The sequence below is a fragment of the Marmota monax genome, unplaced genomic scaffold (assembly GCF_021218885.2).
Source record: "Marmota monax isolate L192 unplaced genomic scaffold, Marmota_monax_Labrador192_F-V1.1 WCK01_AAM20220418_F8-fsc00038, whole genome shotgun sequence".
NCBI lineage: Eukaryota > Metazoa > Chordata > Mammalia > Rodentia > Sciuridae > Marmota > Marmota monax.
The window spans coordinates 8,858,517-8,866,666 of NW_026692498.1; positions in this window are offsets into that span (position 1 = coordinate 8,858,517).

Genomic DNA, 8,150 nt, shown 5'->3' on the forward strand with positions numbered 1-8,150 from the left:
GGCCACTAGGTTTAGAGAAGGTGGTGAGGGTAGGGCCCCTCTAGCAGGGTTAGTGTCCTTCTATGAAGAGAGACTGAGAAACTGATATGACTCTATTTTTGAAAATAAATAAATAACAGCAGCTTCTACCTCAAGGCCTGTCCTAAGGAAGGGGGCGTGACCCTTGTCCTTGGAAAATCCCACAGAGCCTTTCTAGGTACATACCCACCTTGCTGAGTTGTTTGTAAATAACAGGAGAGATCTAAGGCATCAGGGGTCCCTGACTTAAGTTAGGCTAGATGAGGACCCATAGCAACCCCCCTAGAAACCTCCAATCAGTATGAGACAGCGAAAATACCGGGGATGCCAGATGACCCCCCAGTAGTTTATGGTGGTAGATAACATGTTGGGAAACCATGTAGTTTAGCATGTATACCCCTCATGGCTTAAACCAATCAGTTCAAAGGAACCCCCCTCTTGTACTAACCAATCACCCCTAACCAACTAGTTCCCGCCAGTGAATGTGCTAATCAATGTTAAGAGTTGTTGTTTGACTTTCCCGTGGTATGGAATGATTTGCTGTGTGATGTTGTGACGCATAGAGTACCCCCCAAAACCTATAAATCTCACTGAACAAAGGGTCAGGACTCACTCCCTGGGACCGCTGTTGCATTGGGAACGGTTGTGAGTTAAGGCTCGAGCTTGCAATAAAGACCCTTGTGTGATTGCATCGGATTTGGCTCCTGGAGGTCTATTGGGATCCCACAAATCTGGCATTACAAGACCAGAGCTCTCTTTCCCTCCCTCTGCCATGTGTGGGCCCTAGTGAGAAGGGACCAATTGCCTGCCAGGAAGAAGGTGTCTAGACACCATGTCTGCAGCACCTTGATCTTGGATTTCTCAGGTGCTGTGGCTTCAATTTAGTCTGTTCCTTCCAAGTCCATGTTCTAATACAGTTCCGCTGAGGACATATGACAAGGTGGGACCAGGGCTGGCGGGCACTGGTCCTGCCGGCAGGCGGCAGGCGTGAGAAGTTACCGGGAAAGGCGGCTGGTGGCTGTGTAGCTGGGTGCTCAGCTAGGGTGGCTCTTCCTGCGCTGTCCTGGGGCGTCCTCAGGTGGAGTGGCTGCTGGGAGAGGCTGTGCTCCAGCCCCCCGCGCTCCCTCCACTGCAGAGCCGGCTTGCTGGCCCGTCGGAGAGTTGGGCTGAGAAGCTGAGTGTGGGGACTGGGGGCTATTTCCTCCCCTCCGACTCCACAGCTCCCAGTGAAGCGGCTGGAAGAGGCTGTGGAGCCGCGGTCGCTGCTCTGGGACGCCGCTACCTTCCTGGCGTTTAGGTCACCCGTGTCCTCACAAGCCCCCCTTTTCTGCATGCTTCCCGAGTCCTCTGGCCCAGGAGCGCCCATGGGAGGAGTTGGCCTTGGAGAGAAGGACTCATCTCTAGGGACCATTTGGAGAGAGCCTGCGCTGCTCCTCCCAAGGGCAAAGACCTACCTCCTGCTTTTCTAGCTGCCTGCAGTCGGGGACTCCGGAGTGGGGAAGCCCCGTGTCCTTTTTTCCTTTTTCTGTGATGACTTCTTACCAAACCTTTATGGCCTAGACTTTAAGATCAAACCCGTTGAATCACAAGGTAAGAAGGTCAAGCAGCAGAGGGGATGCAGCAGGTCAGGAGGAGTATGTGACATCGCCAATGGGAGAAGTTTTGCAAACATCAGGAGGTGGCTTGGAAACACAGATGGCAGGCCAGTGAACACGCGGGCAGAATGTTGCTAGGAAACAAATTGTGAGAAATAGAGTCTGATGTCCCTTTTCAGAATATAGTATTTAGCCTTAATTGGGATGTCAGATCCAATGATAGTCATTTTAACTATTGTCCTTCCCTTTGCCCGCCCCATTTTTAAAATTAGACAGTCACCTAGTCTGTAACCCGGGGCTCCTCCTATCAGATCAAGGGGGCGGTGCTTGCTGCGTTAGGGATTAAAAACCATGCGTTAGGGATTAAAAACCCGCGCACTGCCTGCGCAGTGTGCTCCCTGGCCGGTCAGGTTCGGAAGCGCATGGTTCTGCGGAAGTAATAGTTGGCCTTGAGGCGCTACTTCCCAGCGCACTCGTTTGATTCCTTGCTCCTGGGTATTTCTAATAAAGGGTGCTGAGAAAGATAAAAGAGTAGTACTTAAAGGAGTACAGATGGCAAAGGAGCCTGGTATTAGATTTTTTTTGAGAGACTATTAGAAACGCAAATATAAATATTGAAAAGCGTTCCTTACCTTAGCTGAAGAGATCTGTCTAAAGGCCGCGGTAAAAGAGCACAATAGTGAAAATGTAGATTCTCAGCAGAGGAGGTGTGACAGGTGCAAGAGCAAAGGTTGCAGTCTTCTCCTGCTCCCCCTGTTGCCACTTGCCACCCCTTTCTTTTCTTGCTACAAAATTAACCACTCTGTCCATTTTAAACTCTGTTAAACAGACATTTTTGTTCCCAGCATAACTATTCAATCTACCTATTTTATTTGTTCTTCCATGTGTGACTGCTTGCTGACTTTAGTATAATTTTCTTCAAAAAATGAATAGAAAAGTCATGTGTGTGACTTCATTTTTAAATGTCCTTGCTCAGCCCACCACTGCATTTCAGCTGTATCATTGTCCAGTTCTTACCAACATCCAAACCTGTGTAGGTAAATGGACGGAACTGGAGACTATCATGCTAAGTGAAATAAGCCAGTCCACCAAAGTCAAAGGTCAAATGTTTTCTCTGATATGTGGAAGCTAATCCAAAATGTAGGGGGACAGGTTAAAAAAAAAGAATAGAAGAAAGACCAGAGGAGAAGACAAAGGGGAATGAAAGAAAGGAAAGAGTAGGGAAAGACAGTGGAATGAATCTGACCTAACTTTCTTATGTACATATATGAATATACCACAGTGAATCTCACCATCATGTACATCCACAAGACACACTAATTAAAAAAACAAACAAAAACTAGGGCTGGGGCTGTAGCTCGGTGGTAGAGCGCTTGCCTAGCATGTGTGAGGCATTGGGTTTGATCCTCAGCACCGCATATAAATAAATACTAAAATAAAGGTATAAAAAAGCCAACATTATTAAAAAAAAGATCAGTAGAGTAGAGGGAAGGGAACGGGGTGGGAGGAAAGGAAGGGAAGGGGAAATACTGGGGACTAAATTAGAACAAGTTACATTCCCTGCTTTTATAATTGTGTCATAGTATAGTCTATTGTTATATGTAACTAAAAAAATTGAAAAAAAAAACCTATGTAGCAAGGAACATGGGGTTGGATTCTTTGGACACAAGGTGAGTGCAAAGCAACAGGATTTATTTGAGTAATAGAAAGAAAGAGGAGCTCTCAAAGGATGAGGGGTCCCAAGAGAGGGTACTGGAGATGGCTGTTGTCTAGGGGTTTATATGAATCTTCAGGGTTAAGAAAGCTAGTTCCATACCCAATCCTAGGTAAGGTGCTCAGAGTTTGTGAGATCTTCATGCACTTTTTAGTCCAATCAAGTTACCATGCCCCCGCCCCCCTTTTGTTGGGAGTTTAGGTACCAGGGAATGGATGTGTCATTATCAGTTTTTCTGCTTACATGGGAGTCAGTTTGACCTTGAAATGGCCTGGCTTGGGTCTGTAGTTTCTCAACCCTGCTACACAGGAACCTGACCTTGAAGGAACCCAAGTTTCTGCCTAGCCCAGGGATAATGTGCTTGAGTCCCTATAATCTATGGATGTGTGATAGCAAGAGCCCAAAGCCAGGAAAACACTCATTTTTGCCTTGACGAGGTAAATGGGGCCAGTTTTGTCCTGTGCCTTATGTGGAAAGGAACTCTTTGGGTTTTCCGTTTTTGTTCTGGTGGAAGCACTTGCAGGAGACGTCATCCAAACATAAACCATAAAAATGTGTGAGGTTGGTTTGACTGTAATTTTCACAGTAGTTAATAGAAGACAAAGGGTAATGCGGAAATGGTGACTTTGGTTTGCTGAGTCCTATCTTCCGTGGCCTTGATATTGAAAACTTTACCTGCCACCAGTTCTTCTCCTTGGCCACTTTTTCCTTGTCTGTCGTCTTCCTGAATGCTGCTTTATTTGGTTTCCCTCCCCCACCACCTCTTGGTATGAGTGACTTAAAATTAAAGAGGCACACTAGTAGATTTGTCCAGTTTAACATAAAGCATTGCTGTAATTTGCAAAGTAAACGGAAAGATAGATTCTCACTGCCAACCATCAAATGTCACTTAATTGCTATCTTCCCTTCATATACCTTCTCCTCTAAAACCTCTGTCCCAGATTCCTTCACTGGCTGTTTGACTTTTTATTTTTGGTACCAGGGATAGAATACAGGGGCACTTAATCCCTGAGCCACAGGGTTCTCACTAAGTTACTTAGGGCTTCGCTAAGTTGTTCAGGCTGGCTTTGAACTTAGGATCCTTCTGCATCAGCCTCCTGAGGCACTGGGATTACAGGTGTGTGTCACTGAGCTTGGTGCCTGTTTACTTCTGTGTACCTCTTCTGCACTTTGTTCTCTTCCTGCCGATCCATTTCTATGAAATGCAAGCATTAACTGCATGCACTAGTGTTGGAAGGTGTTATGGTTTGTCTTTCTCATTAGGTATAGATCCTGTTCACTCTCCTACAATCACTCTCTTAATCTAAAGATGCACTAGTCTCCATGTGGGCAACTCCTCTGGCAGTTTGCTAACAAGTAAAGATTATTTTTTTTAAGGCAGGTAAGAGGAGTGGGTTTTATAAACATGTTTGCCAAATGTATTGAGATTTGTCCTCTAAAGGACAACTTTTCTGTGTTAAGTTGTCTTTACCTTAAGATTTAGAAATACTTTAAAGTTCTGGTAGCCTGAGTCTGTTGCCACCCACTGAGATAAATCAAGCTGAGTCATCGTGGCTCACACATAGAAATATTTGGCAAATAATGATACCCAACCCACTGTAGAATCTGAATGAGTTCATGTTAGCTAGGGCCCTAAACCTCACCCTTGGTTAATAGTGAAAGCACATTTCAGATCAATTTTCACGGAACACATAGGGATTTATTAAACAGGTGATCATTAAGGAGGCACTGGGCTATTTGTCCACCCTGTGCTGGAAGCCAAATGAAGATATGTCCTCTTGCCTTTTGGGCGCTGTGTCCATGCCTTGCATGAAAGCTCCACTCCAGGCAGGCTTTCCTTGCTCATATGTCAGCATTGGGCAACTTGAAATTCAACCCAGAGGCTGACCACAACAGGTGCACTCAGGTGCCATTCCTTAAGACACAGGCTCAGGCCCCTCTCTCCCATTCTGTTTCTGCAGGGGTGGGGAGGTATTATGGTTTAGACATGGAGTGACCCCTGAGCCTCATGGGTTGAAGGCTTGGCCCTTAATGTGGCAGTGTTCAGAGGTGGAGCTTTTGGGAAGTGCCTGGATCATGAGGACTCTGTCCTCATCAGTGGATTAATCCATTGATAGCTGAATGGACTACTGGGAAGCCGTGGAAGCAGCAGGAGGTGGCATCTAATTTAGGGAAGCAGGCATGGGAAGCATGCCCTAGAAGGGTATTTCTTGTCCTCAGCCCCTTCCAGTTTGTTCTCTCTCTTTCTCCATCCTGGCTGCCACGCGCTGAGCAGCTTCCCTCCACCATGGCTTCTGCTATGATTCTGTGGCTCAGCTTAGGCCCAAAGCAATGAAATCGGCTGGTCCTGGACTAAAACCTCTGACACCATGATCCAAAATGTATCCTTCTTCCAGTTGTTCTTCTCAGTTATTTGTCACCAAAATGAAAAGCTGACGAATCCATAAAACCGGCACTGGGAGTGGGGCTGTAGCTGTGATTATGCCATGGCCATGTGGTTCAGAACCTCTGGAACTACTTTGCAGACCTTTGGAAAAGTTTGAAGATGCAGGCTAAAGACCTTAGATTGTTGTAAGCCGAGCTTAATGGGCTATTCTGGTGTGATCTCAAAAGACCTGAATGCCAACAGGAATGTAAATAATAAGACTGTGCTCCTCAGGTTTCAGGTGGGAATGAAGACTCTACTGGAAATTCGACTCAAGGTCCCATGAGTTACATTCTGGCACAAAATTTGAGACTTTTACTGAGACTTCATTTAAAATTGATGGACTAATTTCAAGGCAGTACAGGGGAAATTTCAAGGCAGTACAGCCTTCAGACTGTGACATGGGTATACCTGGTGGCTAAAATCTGAAATGTTCGAGATATTTGCAGTTTGGCCAGAAAAGTGCATGTAAAAAATCATGGCCAAGGAAGGTCTGATTACCCAAGAGATTAACACTATTGCACCCAGATAATAGGAAAGATGCCTTGAGGGCATCTCAGGAATCCTGAAGAGCCTACCCATCCAGCTCAAAGGTGTAAAAGCACAAACTCATTTGAAAGACTTTGCTTTAGGAAGAGAGTTCATGGTGCACTGCTCCCACAGGGCTACCTTGGAAGTTGTTTTCCCGGGATTCATTTCACCATGATCAGCCATCCAGGAATTCAGAGGTTTCTGCAGCCATGGTCTAAGGGCCCCAGCTACTGCTCCTGCTGGTGGCAAGTGTTGGCACCTTCAATGTGGCACCCATTTTGCAGGCATGAAGAATTATAGGGTAATGGAGGCTTCCACCCAGATTTGAAAGGAAAGTTTGGGAGGTTTGGCAGTGGAAAGGGGGATATGTGAAGCTGTGGAAGTGAAGTTGATGCTGCAACAGAGACCACAGGAAGCTGTATATGCCAGAAATGTGGAACATCTGCAGGCAGTGGGCAGAGTCAGTCCAAGAGAGAGGCCATGTTGGCTGCAGTAGAAGCCAAGTCTCTTGGAATTCACATCTCACCAATGCTGGTCATGGAGCTATAGGATTTAATGTTTGCCCTACAGAGTTTCAATCTTTCTTTGGTAACATCTCTTATTTTTAGAGCCCTATTCTTACACAGAGTGCTGATAGACCCAACCTGATCTTTTCTTAAAATTGGGAGCCATCTCGCCACAAAGCCATGAAAAGATAATTTTGGCTTTACTAAAAATTACTGCAAATTCTGAACCTGCTTGGAATGCCTGCCCCTGCCTTGAACTCACCCATGCCTGGCTCTCTGACCAGATAGCAGCCCTCTCTGAAACTTTAGTGACTTCTCACAAATCTTGGCCTTCCCTGGCCAGATAACAACCCTTTCTGAGGCTCTAATGACCTTCATAAATTCTGATGTCCGGGCCAGCAAAAATGTAAACTACCATTAGTGTTATGCTCATCAGAGTTCTGTTATCTGTAACTCCCTTGTGTAACTTTCTGGGCTATAAAGCTGGGCTGCAGGAAAGATGCTGCTGCTGTCTTATTCCCGCGGTTTTGGGTGGGAGAGGCAGCTCAGCCGGCCGAAATAATAAGCTTGCTTTAATTTGATTTTAATTGGAGTCAGTGGTCTTTTCTTGCGTCCTGGTCTAACAGTGCCATTCTATGTTGGAAGTATATAACTTTCTTTTTGATTTTATAGGGGATCACAGTTATGAGTTGCCTTTGGTCTCAGAGGAGACTTTGGACTTGGACTTTTGAATAGTGCTGGAGTATATACTGTTGAGTATTCGGTGACACTTGGAAATGAAATGGATGCATTATGCATTGTTAGATGAATATGAGCCTTTCAGGGACAGGGGAAGAACCTTCTAATTTGGATATGAAGTGTCACCAAAAGATTCATGGGTTAAAGGCTTGGTTCCCAATGCATCAATATTTAGAGGTGGAACTTTTGGGAAGTGATTGGATCATGAGGCCTTTGACTTCATCAATGAATTTTACTCCATTGATAGTTGAATGGACTTCGGGAAGGTGGTGGAAATAGTAGAATGTGGGATCTAATGTGGGGCATAACCTGGAAGGCTATTTAGGGTTTTCTTGTCCCTCTGTGTGCACTCATCTCTCTCTCTCTTCTCATGGCCCTCAGCTGACAGATTTACTCTACCACGATGTTCTGCCTCACTTCAGGTCAAAAGCAACGGGGTAAACTGGCCAAGGACTGGACATCTGAAACCAGGAGCCAAAATAAATCTTCCCTACCTAAATTATTTTCTTCAGGTATTTGTCACAGCAATAATGATGACACAGGTCTCTAAAATATTTTATGTAGGGCATGATGTAACGTGGGACATGTTGCATCAGAAAAGAGGAAACCTAACTTGCTGGCTG